Here is a 17,973-nt window from a genome sequence, read left to right on the forward strand (position 1 = left end):
CGCAGCCGATGTCGAACACACCTTTCGTCTTGCCTGCCCTTTTTTCACTCCTCTCCTCACTGCAGCCGCCTACTCTCGGCTGAACTTCAGAGGCTAGGCGCATCTCAAACAAGCCTATTGCTATGTCCGACAAGCCATGCCGATGTCTCGCCACACATCATGTTCTCACGCAGTGAAAAATACTTCGCGGAGCAAAGAGGACACTGACAACGCGTCGACAGACAAGACAGAGCAGGTTAAAACAAAGTCTCAAATTTCAAATTTTGTCATTTTTAAAGAAATGTAAATAATAATAAAAAAATATTTTATTTTAGCGCTCCTCCTTTCCTTCTCTCGCTCATAGCAGACTAACGGATGGAGGGGCGTGGTTTAAGCGTTACAACCCAAGCCGTCACACTGACGTCATCAGAGAAGGAACGCCATTCCTTCTCAATAAAAGAGCATGAGACTACATCTTGGGTGCAGAAAGCATTTATATCCTAATATAAAATGCAAAAATAGTATTGTAACAACCACCCGAATAAGAGGGCATTAAAAGTATTAAAGTATAGTGTAGGAGTTCATAAAGAATGTTTTATACATAATAAAAAGTAGAAGTAAGTTGAGTATTTGGGGTCTGTTGGACCCGCATTTGAACTTTCCTTCATTAAAAACATGGTTCCTCTCATGAGATTTTGTCACACTTTAGAAATCTGAAAATCAGGAAATTTCCACACAGAAACTAAGGCCTGGTACTAGAGCACAAATGACATTTGGAACAAACATGCACACAAATAACTGCAACAGAGAGCATTTCTATAGAATCTGGAGTTATTATTGAAATAAATGTGTGACTACAATTGTTACAGAGACTCTGACAGGAGGATGTTAGTGAACCAAAACACAAGACGCAAGTGAATGTAGTGATCATGAAATGATATCAGAGTTATGGCAAGAATAAAGTCTGAACTTAATCTCACTGATTCTTGAGAGAAGAGACAAAACATGTTTGAGATGTTAGTTTTTATTATTTCATAACACATTATTATAAACTGATATATTTGTAGACAAAGGTCTCAGCTAATGAACAGGTTTTTCTGAAAATGTTTTCTTCTAAAAATGTACTTCAGAACTTAATTTGTGTCAACTCCGTCAGACACATTAAAAAGATGCTATTTTAATTTGATCCTCAACAACAGTGTAAAATACACATGACAAATATACAGCAGTAGTAGTAAAGTGAGATCTGTGTGTCTCTGAGAGAAATATAAACAATAAAGCCTTACAAATAAGAGTTTTACAAATCTGACACTGAAAGAGAAGCTCAAATAATCATCAGTATTTATTATGACAAAAACACACTTGAAGAACCTTTAAAGTTCAGCGTTCTGCTTTAGATTTAAGCACTTCCTGAAAAAGATGAACATGTAAAGCCATAAATGAATCAATCTCACCAATATTAATATATGCTGAATCAGTCATCATCAATCATGTACCTGATGTGTGAATATGTGCTTGATCTCCTTCAGCTCTTCTGGATCTGATGTCATAAAGCACAAGAATGACAGTAGCCACGCCCACCAGAGCAGAGAGGACCAATCGGATCACAGCTTCAGTAGGACCACAACAGTGGACTGAGGAATAAAAACATCAAAGTGAGATCAGCTCAGTCAATAAACGCTAATATCATCAGTGCTGCCGTACCTGAACATGTGTGACAGAGTTGAGTGATGTCCAGATGTTGAGTCTGGTGGCTGATGGGATTGTTCAGCACACAGCTGTAGGTGTTTTTATCCTGATATTCCACCTCCAGAGGTAGAGAGAGACTGATGCTGAGATCAGACGCACTGATGCTGGACAATGAACTGTTTCCTTTGTACCAGGAGAGAGTCACATGACTCACATTCACCACTGAACACACCAATGAACATGATGATGATGATGATGATGAACATTGTAAAGAGTTACTGCTGATGACAGGAACAGGCAGACGACGAGCTGAAAACATGAGAGAATAAAGAGAAATGAGGATGAATGAAGAGATTCAAGAAACATCCACAGGAACCAAGATGATCAAAAGTAGAGCATTTAAAACTATTGAATAGAAAGTTAAATATAAACCTGCTGTTCATGTGAAAGTAAGAGAATTAGTCATTTGAACTCATTAGTCATGATAAGATACTTCTTTAGATCTAGCTGTAATAAATAAAACACATGAAACTGATATTTAACTCACCGTAGACAATGAGACGAATAGAAGAAAAAAGCCTTGTGTGAATATGGGAAAAAAGAAAACGGCTGTGACTCTTAATACAATCATAACCTCCAGTGTGTTTCATTGTGGTGCTTGTGATGGTCAGAGATCCAGTTTGATTGTTCAGCTTCAGTCTGTCTCTGAATCTCCCACCAAGATCATCATCATTTACAGTGAATCTGTTGTTCAGTTTATTGATTTCAGCTATTACAGTGTTTCTAAACCTCCACCGAATCAGATGATCCTTCATTCCAGTAAGAACAGGGTTTAGAGTGACTGAATCTCCCTCCGTCACTGACACTGAAACAGGGTTTGTCACAGATAAACAAATTATAATGGTTTATTAAATTAAATAGTTTAACATTTAAATTTGAAATAAACAATATCATAAAACAGCAAAAAGAAATAAAATGATGTATAAATTCATTTTAATTTTGTCATTAAAAAAAAATTTAAACTCACCAATTACAACAAGGTAGAAATCAAACCACTTAGAGTTGATCTGTAGTCTATAACCTCCAGTGTGTTTCATTGTGATGTTTGTGATGGTCAGAGATCCAGTTTGATTGTCCAGCTTCAGTCTGTCTCTGAATCTCCCACCAAGATCATCATCATTTACAGTGAATCTGTCGGCCGTTACATTGATTTTAGCTATTAAAGTGTTTCTAAACCTCCACTGAATCACATCATCATCCTTCATTTCAGTAAGATCAGAGTTTATAGTGACTGAATCTCCCTCCTTCACTGACACTGAATCATCAAACACACACATGGAGAACAAACAGAAACTGGTTCAACACAGATTAAAACACTCATTTATGAAAGTAAATAGTTTGAAATTTCTAAAATGAATGTCATCATTAAACAACAGCAGCAAAATTGAGTTTGAATTAATAATTGAATCTTTGTGATGATTAAAATATAAAACGTGAAAATAATATTTAACTCACCAATGACAACGAGATAGAAATGATCACTCTTAGAGTTGGTCTGTAGTTTATATTCTCCAGCGTGTTTCATTGTGGTTTTTGTGATGGTCAGAGATCCAGTTTGTTTGTCCAGCTTCAGTCTGTCTCTGAATCTCCCATCAAGAACATTATCATATACAGTGAATCTGTCGGCCGTTACATTGATTTTAGCTATTACAGTGTTTCTAAACCTCCACCGAATCCGATCATCATCCTTCATTTCAGTAAGATGAGAGTTTAGAGTGACTGAATCTCCCTCCTTCACTCTCTTCACTTCAACACCAAACACTCCTGAAGAACAGAGTTTTTCACAGATTAAAGCTTTAAAATCACTTGATGTTGGTTTGATAATCTTCACTGAAATACGTTTAATCATGTAAATGTGACGTGAATAATATTCTGCAGCAGCACAAAGACAAAAGATGATGAATGAAAAGAGAAGTAGATTTATATATGGATCAATAACTAAAAAAGACACTTTAATGTTTAATGTCACACTAAAACTAATGATGTTGAGTATCTGAGCTTCATATTTCTATTATTTTATTTAATCCATAATAACTGAGTTTAGAGCTGAATTCAAACTTGATCTGACAGTAAAATAGGCTAATAGGGATATTATCAAAATAAACGAAGATTATCATAGAATGGTCAGCTGAAGTAAGCACCTTATGAACTGGGAATAAATACAAACTGCACAAAACTACACATGTACATATTTATTTGTATTATGATTTTTTTGCGGGTGGGACGTCCCCACCACTTTCTGCTTAACGCTGCTGCGGCCGGAGACTCTATTCGTTCCGGTGAAATCACAAAAGCGCAGACAATAATAAAGCCACATTTGAAATACAAGTGCCAAAACAAGCTCTTTTTCTCAGTTTATTAATGGTCAAATACACTCATAAACAATGTCACAATGCCCATCTCGGTGAGTATTAAAGTAAACACAGTTCAGGAAGAATGTGTCCGTGCGTTCGTCATGTCTTAAAGGGACAGTAGCCGAATAAACGTGCCGCTCTCTCTGTTGTTAATGTTAATCAAACAACAAAAGACAAAGAAAACATCACTTACTGCTCTTGACTGATTAACTTCTGTTACTTTAATTGATTAATCTGTATTTACTTTTTTCAGTGAAGATTATCCAATGTTATTTTACATTTTTATTACTTGTAAAAAATTGTCACATCAATATGCAGACAAAAAAACATTTCTAGGAATTACAACAAAAGCACTACAGTATATGCGTTCCTCCATCATTTTGACTTTGCATTGCGGCTCTATTTCAAAAATGTCAAAAAACGGATTTTCAACTCTTTTGAATTCGACTGATTCGACTCTGGCTCTGTAATTTCAGAATGAGCATAGCCTCGTTTCAGATGTGATGAGTCCGAAGATTATTCCAGTTTTGAATAATTATTCTGTCACAGACTTTTTTAATGGACGTGTTTTATTCCTGATAACTATTCCTTCTCTACATATTTTTCCATCAGTTTTTATGTGCATTTTAATTCATTGAATAAAGAGTATACACCCCAGTGAGTACGGGTTACATTTATTCACATCTAAAATGTGCAAACATAGTCATTTTTTGAGAAAATCAATATGACTCATTTAAAATTATGTACTACTTACATTACTGCATGCATAAGTTTCAGAAAACCACTTTAAATATGCCAGAAAAGTGAATACCCGTCAAATAGATCATCGCTAAGACATGGCATAGACCATTTGATGGTCCATTTATTCAGATTCTTATATACTTCACCCAAAAATGAAAATGTGATGTTTATCTGCTTACCCCCAGCGCATCCAAGATGTAGGTGTCTTTGTTTCTTCAGTAGAACACAAATGATGATTTTTAACTCCAACCGTTGCCGTCTGTCAGTGGTATAATGCAAGTCTAAGCGGGAACTTGGACTATAAGAGTAAATAAAACACGACAGACAAATCCAAATTAAACCCTGCAGCTCGTGACGACACATTGATGTCCTTAGACACGAAACGATCGGTTTGTGCGAGAAAAATCAAAAAATCATCATTTGTGTTCTACTGAAGAAACAAAGTCACCTACATCTTGGATGCGCTGGGGGTAAGCAGATAAACATCACATTTTCATTTTTGGGTGAACTATCCCTTTAAGGATTTTCAGTACATTTAGCATAGATGGGCTATAGCAAGTTATTGACAACATTATTTCTATTATACTTAATTTTTTGAACATGTACACAGGTTCTGTCTCGCGCACAGACGCGCGTGCGAGCCTCTGAAAGCATTTGGCTGCAGAAAGACGCGTTCGGCGTGTGCACTGCGCTCTAGTGGACTTTTGTTTTCAAGCACTCAGTTCACTCTCGCATAAGCTGTTTTCAGCACACACTGTTCGTGCCATCACAACAATTGGGCTGCATGTGGACGGGGAGTGTGGACGTCCGCAAACCCTCATAATGACGAAAATTTCGTGATGCGGACGGTGCGCAGATGCCCGAAGTGTAGTTTGGGGTTAAGTCCGTAATAGCGGCCCCCAATCCGCCCGGGCTCATATGTACGTGTATACCCAGACGCTACGCCACTGACTTTGTTTCTTTATTCAATTTCTTACCTGATTACTACTGTTAGACCTACCTGAAAAAATAAAGCAGGCTATTTAATTTCTATCTTTATTCTAATGTATTTATTTGTGCTATTGTTAGTAATTTAATTTGTTCTTATTTTAATATTGTTTACTTGTCTTTTTTTAAATTCAATTTACCATTTGAAATCAAGCTTCTTTGTGCTGTGTGTAACAAAATTACCCCATTGTAAAAACAAATACTCTGAGTTAGCAAATATTTGAGATAATTGTAATGGTAACTGATCAACATATATATATGAAAAAAGCTTAAAAGTTTTATCATATACACTGCGTTCCAAATTATTATGCAAGAGACAAATCAGTAAGATTTCTGTACAATAAACATTCAGATTTTAGTTTTTCTAAGAAAATTTTTGTTCGTTTATTTATTTATGTCTTTTTAGATAACTGGTATCAATCTCAGACAAAATAATTTGCCAGGTCTATGGAAACCCTACTTTGAGGTTGTTCCACATTATTAAGCAAGTCACAGTTCTCATGCAATATGGGGAGGAAGAAAGATCTTTCTGAAGATGAAAAGCATGAAATGGTGCAGTGTTGTGCAAAAGGCATGAAAACAACTAATATTGTGTGAAATTGTGGCTTATTGAGGAAAGTTCCTGTCAAAAAAATTAATTGTATTAAAAGGGCAGCTATAAAAAAAGCCAGTGTTGAGCAGCAAACAGGTATTTGAAGCTGCTGGAGTCTCAAGAAGCTCTCCATGCAGGCTGGCAGTTGTGCGTAAAGATGCATTTCAGCCACTCCAAACCAAACCTCACAAAGAGAAACATTTACAGTGGGTTTAGAAATACATGAAGGCTCATTTTTAAATAGTTTTATTCACTGACTAATGCCATACTGCAATGGATGGTCTAAATGGATGGATTTCTGGATGGTTGGTGAATGGCCACCATGTTCCAACAAGACTGTGACGTCAGCAAGGAGCTGGTGGGTGATGATTTGGGCTGGAATACTGGGAAGTGAGATGGAGGGTATTAAAATGACTTTTGCAAGATATGTGGAGCTCATAACTGGCCATTTTCAGCTATGGTATAAAAAGGAGGATAGTGCATAGTACAATGCACTATTGTACAATGCACTATGCACTATCCCATGCTGCAAATAAAACACCACAGCAATAAAACTGTTTGAAAATGTATTTCTACACCCACTGTAAATGTTTCTCTTTGTTAGGTTTAGTTAGTGGTGTCTAAAATGCATCTTTACGCACAACTGCCAGCCTGCATGGTGAGGCTCTCAAGACTCCAGAGACACCAGAAGCTTCAAATACCTGTTTGCTGCTCAACACTGGCTTTTTTTATAGCTGCCCTTTTAATACAATACATTTTTTTGACAGGAACTTTCATTAATAAGCCTTTATCTGACCGAGTTCTGCTGTGCTCTAAATCACTCATAAATCTTATGATAATTCGATAATCTCCATTCAGTTTCACACAATATTAGTTGTTTTCATGCCTTTTGCACAACATCGCACCATTTCATGCTTTTCATCTTCAGAAAGATCTTTCTTCCTCCCCATATTGCATGAGAACTGTGACTTGCTTAATAATGTGGAACAACCTCTAAGTAGGGTTTCCATAGACCTGGCAAATTATTTTGTCTGAGATTGATACCAGTTATCTAAAAAGACATGGATAAATAAACAAACAAACTGAATGTTTATTGTACAGAAATCTTACTGATATGTCAATTGCATAATAATTTGGAACGCAGTGTAAAGCATAAAATCTCATATAAATCTCTTCAGAAGAAATTTTTGATTGCCTAGACTTTCAATAGATGGACAAAAAATATATATATTAAAAATATCCATATGAGAGTATATACATTGTTTTTTTTCCCCCCATGGTATTGAAAATGGTATTGAATATCGGTTCTTTTCAAGACATCTTATTGAAGTTAGAAATTGCAGTACCATGACAACACCACAGCTTATATATTTACTCCACAAACTAACTCTACAAACATGGAAAAGAGGGATAGATGGACCTCTCAACCTTACGCTGAGGAGAAAATCCAGCGCAACTTTGAGCAGACCAAGCAAAACATGATTATTGCTTCAAACAATAGTATAAAGCTATTCAAAATATCATTCAATGTAAATTGTGATAATCTTAATTTATAATCGCAATTTCAAGGGAATAATCGACAGTTATTTGTCATAATCGTGCATCCCTAAACTGAAGCCATAAAAACACATTTAAAACTCACCATCCAGACGCCACAAACAGAGCAAAACTAACTTGAGAAACATTTTCTTCATCGGTTCACTGAAAAGCCCACGATAGTAACTCTTAAAATGTCTGAAAACCCTCAGACTGATCTGAAACACACTGAACTGTGATATTTATCTGGTTGTGTGTGAATCCTCCTCCATCCTCAGTTAGTTTCCGCTCACACATCCGCCTCCTTTAACATCACGAAAATCAACAAACTTCTGTTGATCTTACATTTTCAAATGAATTCTGGGCCTGAATGAAAACTAACAGCAGAAGAGTGAAATATTGGACTAGATATCTGAATCTACTGGTGTGTTATTTAGTGCTGTGATCTGTCAAACATATTTGACCTGTGACTCTTATTTGACTGTTGATGGATTCACTTTATTTCAGTGTAAAGATGTTTTGTGTGGAGTGAAGATTGTGATCTTATTAGCAGAAGAGATAATGAAGTAATGCTTCAGCCACAAACTGCTGACACGAGCATCAACCACAAACATCCAGCAGACACTGTTTATCCACCAGACTGATCAAACCAGACACACTGATGTTTGAACAGATAAAATAAAAAGGAAAAACCACTGCAGAGTCCATTTTGACTCAAAAGCCAGTAAATCACATGTATAATGTTTGCCTGTGTTGAGTTACTAGATCCAGGAAGTGTGCCCATATTAGCCGGTTCTGTCGACACTGCAGAGTAGAACTGTTTCAGGTTGAACTTCCTCAGCTGGTGAAGGAAGTACAGTCTCTGCTGGGACTTTTTCAGCTGGAGTCTATGTGTAACTCCCACTTCAGGTCCTGAGAGATGGTGGAGCCCAGGAACCTGAATGACTCCACTGCTGCCTCAGTGCTGTCCATGATGAAGAGTGGGAATAATGCTGGAGTGTTTCTCCTGAAGTCCACTATCATCTCCACTGTTTTGAGTGTGTTCAGCTCCAGGTTGTTATTACTGCACCAGACGGCCAGCTCTTTAACCTCCTGTCTGTAAGCAGACTCGTCCTGCAATGTCCTTCAGGTAGGCCAGCACCAGTCTGATGGGCGGCTCTTGCTCTCGCTCTGGCTGATGTTTTTTTTAACTTTGGCCATTTTTAGCATGAGAATCCAACTCTTTAACTGTGTTAATAAGTCAGAATACATGAAATGAAGCTCTAGCGCAAGTTCTGCCGGGAAGACTCAAATGTTACGTCACTTATTAATTCAGATCTAACCAATCATTATCTAACACTTGGAGTATAAATGATAGGTACTTACACTTGTCTGAGTTCGCAGATGCTGATGCAAACTTTCACGTCGGTGCGGGATATAGCTCGTTTAAAATCCAGCCTGTCTCGTCGTTATCCATTAAATCACTGATATTTCAATCTAAAACCCAAGCTTCAGTGAGTGAACCACTGTAAAACAATATTCCTCTCTCGATGCATGCACAGACTATTATCGTGATTATCTAAATAATCAAACAGATTACAAAATGTTTGCGTATATTGATTTACTACTCCATGTAAAAATGTTAATTTTAGACGGGTTAGCTACAGTGTCATTTGAGCTCATGTCAGCCTATCATTTCGAATGTTTGAGCTGTTACGGCAATAGGAGAAAGATTCCCGTTTAATTTCAGAAGCATGCAGGTTCTCCCTTCACGGATTTCTTTTGTTTTCGAATTTCGTCTCAGCAATATCATCAAAGGGTTAGTCACGGCTGCAATCTTCATCATCCTCGCCTCTTCACTACGGATTAGACATTTCATCTCAGTGATAGTATTTTCATCGTGTTATGCACATTGGTGTCTATTGGGCGAAGAATCGTCTTCTGCTCTCTTTTCACTTTCATAATCAGTATTATGCAAGCGCACGCATTTGTTAGTCAGAGCGCTCGTTAAACGTTGCTTGTAGTGCTTGTTCGTATTGCATAGCCTTTAGCACGTTGATCATCCACATATTTCAAGTACCATTCGTTTAGGACAAAACAAAGAATGGCATACCATATCCGGATATCGTTGCAAGACTTGGAAAACCCCATTGCGGTTTAAACTTTAAAGCAACACACCCACATCATTACATTGTAATGTAGTCTAGATCTTTCTAACGAGACATTGTATTATCGAATATTGCAATTCGTCATAAAATCATCAGTTTACTCAAATAATTCTTTGGAATTTAATAGTAATTCTAGAACGATTGGGCTGATGTATGGCATGTAAGCAGCTTGGGACATGTGGTCTCCACCTTAACGTTCGGTGCAAAAGAATAGGGATAGGACTCAGGAAGAATTATGTTCATGGATGTGAATATTAACGTTATTGTAGTTTGAAGCAGAGCAGGACCGAATGTTGTGGGAACTGAACGAGGCCGCTGGAGCGATTGCGCAACAAACGCCTCACGAGCAGCGGGACTTTTATTATGACAGAGTCGCCGGCGCTGCTTCCGCTTTTCCGGTCATGAGTATGAGGTAACATAGCTCCGTTTATTATAATTTTAATGTGTTGAAAATTATGTTATAACATTACTGTGTGCGTTCACTCGGCGGCTGCTGAGTCATTCTACGAAACGGGTGCATTTGGGTCCGCAACGTTTGATCAGATGCATCAGGCACAAAAAATATCCCAAAGTCTGTTTCCAAAGCTTAAGGTCATTAATTCAAGTATTCTTTTCAACATGATATATGATAAAATGCTTTTTTTAAAGATTAGCATACTATTTTAATTAATTTTCATTATTATATAGCCAATTTAACATGTCCGTGTTAACCAACATGACATTTGCATCTAAAATATCACCAAATAAGTCATATTTTTTTTTCAAACATATACTATTTTCAGGATTATATGTGTGTCCCTGTTTACACAATATATACTTATTCACAATAAATCTTATTTTTTTTGTAAATATTTTATGATTTGTGCGCGTCCCTCAGTTTGACTTACCACCCCGTCACACTAACTTGTTTTATCTAGAAATAATTCTCTGTTCCTTTAAATGACATCACAAAGCCTAAGTGACATCATTTGAGCCTTATAGCCACCAAGAACAAAAGAAGGCAACTATGTACATTTTTTTTACATTGTTTATTTGTTGCTTTTTAATGTTAGGCAGGGCCCGTCAAGCTTAACCTTACCACCCCGTCACGCAAAATAGATAGGGAAAACTTTATTCATTTTTTCACATTATTAATACAAAGAAAATTAAATTTCAGATTGAATGCATGTATGCTAGGTGAGAAACTTGACCACATGGGAGATTTGCGGACATTTTGTGATGAAATTTACCACCCCGTCACGTTTTTGTGACGGGGTGGTATGTGACGGGGTGGTAAATTTCATCCCAAAATGTCCCTCAATAAAAATAACGTTCTTGGGGGTAAAACTTTTTCTTTTTGGCAAGGTTCCCATGGTAAAATGTGCATTCCAAGGGCTAAATAGCATGTTTTTTGGGCTCACTTCAACCCGTGGACATGAAAAACAACCCGCAGCAACAGTGTAAAAGTAGCCTAGCCCAATTTTGCGGGAAAAACGCAGACTTGGCAACACTGTTTGGTTCATTAATTCACTCATTCACTCACTCACTATATCACTCTCACACTTTTTACTCAATTTGAATGTCTCCCCTCCCCCAGTTTTTAAAGTTTAAAACCAGCAGATCATATAGAGATACACTTTGTCCATACCACCCCGTTTTGGAGGATTAACATATCTTTCAAGTTGTATGTTTGTTTAAAAAAAAGTTTGCTCTTAATGAAAATTTTGAAAAGTGCAAAGTGGAAATGGCACCCGTTTCGTAGAATGACTCATCTATAGACAAAAAACAATTGATGATAAATAGCTCAACATGATTAGTCATTGTTTAAATCTAATATCCTTGATTTTGGGGAGTACTATGCCTCAGAGAAAAACACTATTTTTGTCAAGTAGCTAACATAGCATAATCAGATGCAGCTTTATTTTTATTAACAGTAATACAGCATTTTCTCCATCATACAATACGTTTTAAAATGAATTTATCATGCATAAATTTATCATTTATCAACACGAAACATCCAGCAATGATATTCAATAAAATCGATCTAAGTTATCTTACTGCAGTGTGTAACAAGTGTCTCATAGTGTCATCCTCATCTATTTCATCTATCTCATCTATCTGGTCTAACCACTCGGATACTCGCTATGCTGCCGTCCACCCACTGTGGAAGAAATCTTACGTCATTAATTACTGTATCCTGTGATCCATCTCTGACTGATTTACATACACGCAATGTGTGCGCGTTTCATCTCGCATTTGCCTTGTTTAACTGTCGTTCTCTCACGGATAAGGCCACTGCGCTTTCCGCGTTACTACTGGAAAAAAAACCTTGACTTCCTGCTGCTCGCTGAAACATGGCAAGTAACGACTATTTCCACCTAAATCTCCTCACTCCGTCTGGACACACCTGGCCAAACCTTAACATCTAGAGGTGATGGTCTGGCTGCTGTCTACCGCAGCAATATCCCACTTAACACAATTGATCTTCATGTGACAAAGTTTTGAATATCTAGTTCTCAAAATATCTGGTACTTCTCCATAGCTTGTAATTCTCCTGTATCGTCCACCCAAATCAGTGTCCAATTTTTTCAGTGAACTGCATGAACTGTTATACACATTGATAGTGATTGTGCAGATTCCCGTGAACTCATATCAGTGTTTGAATGTTTCAATCTCGTACAGCATGTTGATTTTCCTACACACTCAAAAGGTCATACACTGGATTTAGTCTGTACTGCTGATTTATGTAATGTTTGGCTCTCCAATTGGACTTTCTGATCACCTCTTCATTGAACTAAACTGTGTAATGCCTCTTCCCTGCCTTAGGGTGAAATCCACCATAACCTAACCACAACTCTATCAATTAATTACTGTTTTCTGAATCTGTACAAACACATCTGTCCAATATTACTGTACACACTAGCGCCCCTGAAATCCTTGCCAAATATAATGCCCCCATTTCCAATGCCCTTGATATACACGCTCCTCTTAAATGTAGACTTGTATCTTCTACACATACATCTCCCTGATTTACTCCTGCACTTCACAAACTGAAAACTACTAGTCACCGCTTTGAACGCCTTCACAGGAAAACCGGTTTGAATGTGCATCTTATTGCCTACAAGGAACAAATACAGTTATACAAATCCGCTCTAAATACTGCACGCTCCAGCTACTACTCATTACTAATGCATCCTCTCGTCCTAAAACACTGTTTTCTGTGGTCAATAAACTCACCAACCCTCCTGCACCTGTCATGAGTAACTCAGAGGACCTCTGTGAGTCATTCTTACACTTCTTCCAAAATAAAATAAATCGCATATATGATCTCTTTTCACCTACTAACTCCTCCCACCCCTTGCATGACTTCTCCTCTGATTTTGTACCTGGTACTTTTACTGACTTTAACCCTCCAACCCCTGCTTTTATCTCTGAGCTAATCAAGAAATCAAATGCATCTTTCTGTCGTCTTGATCCTGCTCCTACTGCTTTCTCGAATCTTCCGTTTCTTTCAAAGCTGCTTGAAAAAGTTGTTGCTGCTCAACATCAATGGTATTTGTCATCTCACAACCTCTACGAATGTTTTCAATCCGGCTTTCGCACTCACCACAGCACTGAGACAGCACTTCTCAAGGTTGTCAATGACCTCCTTATGGCCACTGACTCATTAGCATTTTAATTCTGTTAGATCTTTCCTCTGCTTTTGACAATCTCTCATAGTATTCTCATTTCACGACTCTTTGCTCTTGGTATTTCTGGTACTGCTCTATCCTGGTTCATTTCTTACCTGTCTGAACGTCAGCATTACATGTCTATTCACCAAGCCAAGTCTGCTCCTGTTTCTCACGGTGTTCCCCAGGGATCTGTTCTTGGGCCTTTACTGTTCATCATCTACATGCTCCCATTAGGTAACATTATCCATCATCATGGCTTCAACTTCCACTGCTATGCAGACGACACCCAACTCTATATTAGTTTTCAACACAATTCTCCTTTTCTCATCAACTCCATATCTGCTTGTATTAATGATATTAATGCTTGGATGACCAGTAACTTTCTCAAACTCAACACAGATAAAAACAGATCTAATTGCTGGTTCACTGAAATCTGTATCTCGTTTCTGTCTTGACAGTGTTAACGTCGCAGGAGTCTTGGTTCAACCTTCCACCTCCGTTAAAACCCTGGGTATAATCTTTGACTCATCACTCTCCTTCCGTCCACACATCTCTTCACTCACTAAGTCTGCCTTCTTTCACCTCCGTAATATTGCACGTTTACGTCCCTTCTTACATACCAATGATGAGACACTGGTCTGAGTATGCAGAAAGGCACTATATAAAATAAACATATTATTATTTTTTATTATTATTAGAAATGAATGGTTTTCCTTGTTTCAGTTCAGAAGTAGATATTGGGTTTAAAGGTGGTAAAGAGGATGTTTTGTTTTATACATTTTTGCAATATTACTTGAAACTGTCTTTACTAAGGGATAAAAGACTATTTATTAGGTGCACTGAAAGGAATATTATTAATATACATCATCTGTGCACGAGGTAGGGCCTTAAAAACATCAGCCAATCGCGTAAACGATTGGCCCTCTGGCTTGTCAATCACTGCCATGACGTTCCTTGTGAGAGACGCGCGGCTGCACGTTCTAGTAACTTTCCACACTCTACATGCGCCGCATGCAATGTTTTTGTCAGGAGACAGGAGTAACAACTGCAGATTATGAGTTACCTGCGGTGAGTCCGACATAATGAATCCACTAAGTGTGTGCGCGGCTTAAGGATTGTAAGGCCGATTATGAATGTAAATTGATACTTATGAATGATCGCGCTCAAAGGCGTCCAGTCAGAGCCAGTTGCGTTCAGTCTGCGATTACAGTCGGTGTTCAAATTCCATGTGAAAGTATATAAATCTGCTTCAGGAGCAGGAAACTATCGCTGTATGTTGAGCACAGTCAGAATGTTTTAGCTAGTCGTAAAATGTGTGCCCGGCTTAATAACACAGAAATGAGCTGTGAAGGAGGGCAGGGGCGTCACTAGGCCCTTTTTAGGGGGGCTTCAGCTAAACTTCTGCCCAGCCCCCCTAAAAAAATATTTGATTAATAAATTTTTGATCGCTTCAGTCCCCTTTAAAAAAAAACTCATTTGAAACGGCGGCAAGCTGCGTCAAGTTTCGGCTCCTCCCCTTATCTGAGTCTGCTTGGATTTAGCGCATTTTTCAATCTGCAGGGGCGCCGAGCAGAGCGAACATCAGAGAGCACAAGGTGTGTGTCGTGTGTGCGTGCATTTATTGATAGATTGCTAATGCTATGATATCACATCTGCATCGGTGCAGTTCTTTGTCATAAATGCATTGCAGTTTACATAATGTAATGTTACTGGAGCATTGGGAGCACACGGGACGGCTCGGTTTCTCATCCAATACCAATACGTTTCGCTGCGTTCACCTTCAGCCCTTGTGTGATAGTTGTTTTTTATTCCTACAAAAATGAAGTGATTAACACCCATGAAAACATACTTTAGATTCAGAAAACGATCATGATTTATTTTAATTTACTTTTTACAATTACAGACATATTATAATGTATTTTGACATTACATTATGCAGCCATGACACACATCAATGACACACATCATTGTCTGAAAGCACTAGATGGCCCAGAGAGAGAATGTGGAGTTATTTTGTTTTGTATTATTAAATATAGTTTTGTATTAAGTAATCCCTTGTGAAAAAGAAGTGCACTTAATTGTATTGAAAGTGTACTTTGTGTGTACTTAGTATACTTTTTAAAAATTGCACTTGCAGATAATACAATATAAATAAAATTAAAGGCCACTTAAGTGTACTTAAATAAAGTACACTTTAATGACAATATTTATTATCATGCTTAAGTGCACTTTTTAAAAATGCACTTTGTAATAATGTCAAATTAAGCTGTACTTAAAGAAAGTACACTTAAATGACAATATTTACTAACACGCTTGAGTGCACTTTTTAAAAATACACTTTGTAATAATGACTTATTAATTGTACTTACAGAAAGTAAACTTTAATGACAATATTTATTAACACACTTGAGTGCACTTTTTAAAAATGCACTTTGTAATAATGACTTATTAAGTTGTACTTAAAAAAAGTACACTTTAATAGCAATATTTATTAACACGCTTAAGTGCAGTTTTTAAAAATGCACTTTGTAATAATGACTTATTAAGTTGTACTTAAAGAAAGTAGACTTAAATGACAATATTTATTAACACTTTTTTAAAAATGCACTTTGTAATAATGACTTATTAAGTTGTACTTGAAGAAAGTACACTTTCATGACAATATTTCTAAACATGCTTAAGAGCACTTTTTAAAAATGCACTTAATTTTTACCTAATTATGACTTTATAGTGTTTTAAATAAGTAAACTTATTCTGATGTATTGACTTATATATTAAAGCACATGAAAAATAATTTATTTTAATTTCAACTTAAGTGTGTTGTCCAAGATGACATTTGTTAATGTATTTTAAATGTGCTTAGTCTTTAATAAATACTGTGTGCATTAATACACTTGAAATTTATTTTTCTGAATTTCAAAACACTTGCTTATACAGTGTATAATCCTGTACAACTTATTGTTGAAATTTTTATCACCAGCTCCTGCTCTAAACTCGACTAGTGTCAGTTTTCTACATAATATTTGACATAAAATGTTTTTTTTTTTTTTACGGAGTGCTGTATTTGTGATACTTAATGCAACAGTGCTGTACTTTACATATCTGTATAATACTTATAATATCATTGTTGTTCTAAGTTGATTAAACCTATTTAATTGCAAGCAAAAGTTTAACAGATCTAAAAAATAATTTGAATTCATATTCAGTTAAAATACATTTAATTTTAATCAGACTAAACTATAAAATAATTGAATTTCAGTTAGGTGAATGAGTCAAGTTCTGTAAACTTACAGTCTAACTACAACAATGAATTAGAAAAACTTCCAACTTGAACAAATTTAATCATGCGCATGCGCCACAATACTACGTCATGACGGCGCATTACTTCACCAGAGTTTGAAAAATGCACCTTCAGCCATCTTTCTGTGATCGCGATGCGCGAGGCAACTTTGCTGATCAAAGAAGAAAACAAAGGAGCGCACGTTTGGATGACTACAGATGAGACGTTATGTATTACAAATAAGTAAGTATCTTTATATTGATATATGCTCTCTTCATTTTTATTTTTTCACCGGAACATAGCAGTTCTTATGAGTGTAACTTATTTAGTTTAATCGCAATATGGAGGTGAATTAATCATGTTTCCTGTAATTTATTTATGATTGCATTATAATAATTTCTTATACAATATGAACGTGGTCGCGTGTGTGGGCGTGTTCAAAGAATTTGGCTGCTGAAAATATATTTTAATTGAACTCTGACTTTTTAAATCATTTTAAATGACTTTAAGTTAAATTTGCAGAACTAAATTCAAAGATCTGATCTTGTAACATTTAAAGACAATTATATACATTTAATCGCTATTATAACCACCAGTAATGCTTATAATCTATTTTTCTTTTTGCATTTGAAAAGTTAGTTGTTCAATTACTGTTTGTGTTTGTAATATGTAATATGTTTGTGCTTATCTGTTGTTTTATATATTCATTTTGTAGGATCAGTACAGATTTGTTATTGGAGATACAGTGCAAGCTGTGTGGAATCAAAGACCCGTATTGATGAGGTGATGTTCCATGTTTTTCCATTAATTCAGCCACCCTGATCACACACTACAAGCTAAAACACTGCCATCAACTGTCCTTATAGCTTTTAAATGCTTTGAATCTTTTCTGTTTGCAAGTAATAAATTCTCACCTGTGCACTTACAAATCCCCATCTAATCATTATATATTTAT

The 17,973-nt window shown here is 36.6% G+C and overlaps 1 long non-coding RNA gene across 2 annotated transcripts; it reads right to left on the minus strand.

Moving 5' to 3' along the window:
• Positions 1-987: 987 nt before the first annotated feature.
• On the minus strand, positions 988-1,743 carry LOC125275335. Of its 2 annotated transcripts, XR_007186426.1 has the most exons (3): positions 1,684-1,743; positions 1,476-1,613; positions 988-1,389 (listed from the first exon to the last, which is right to left on the minus strand). It is a non-coding gene; the product is annotated as an uncharacterized LOC125275335 (long non-coding RNA). The 2 variants fall into 2 exon arrangements; XR_007186425.1 differs by lacking the exon at positions 1,684-1,743 and having other exon boundaries at positions 1,476-1,666.
• Between the last annotated feature and the right edge of the window lie 16,230 nt (positions 1,744-17,973).

This window comes from Megalobrama amblycephala, linkage group LG1, assembly GCF_018812025.1.
Source record: "Megalobrama amblycephala isolate DHTTF-2021 linkage group LG1, ASM1881202v1, whole genome shotgun sequence".
Lineage (NCBI taxonomy): Eukaryota > Metazoa > Chordata > Actinopteri > Cypriniformes > Xenocyprididae > Megalobrama > Megalobrama amblycephala.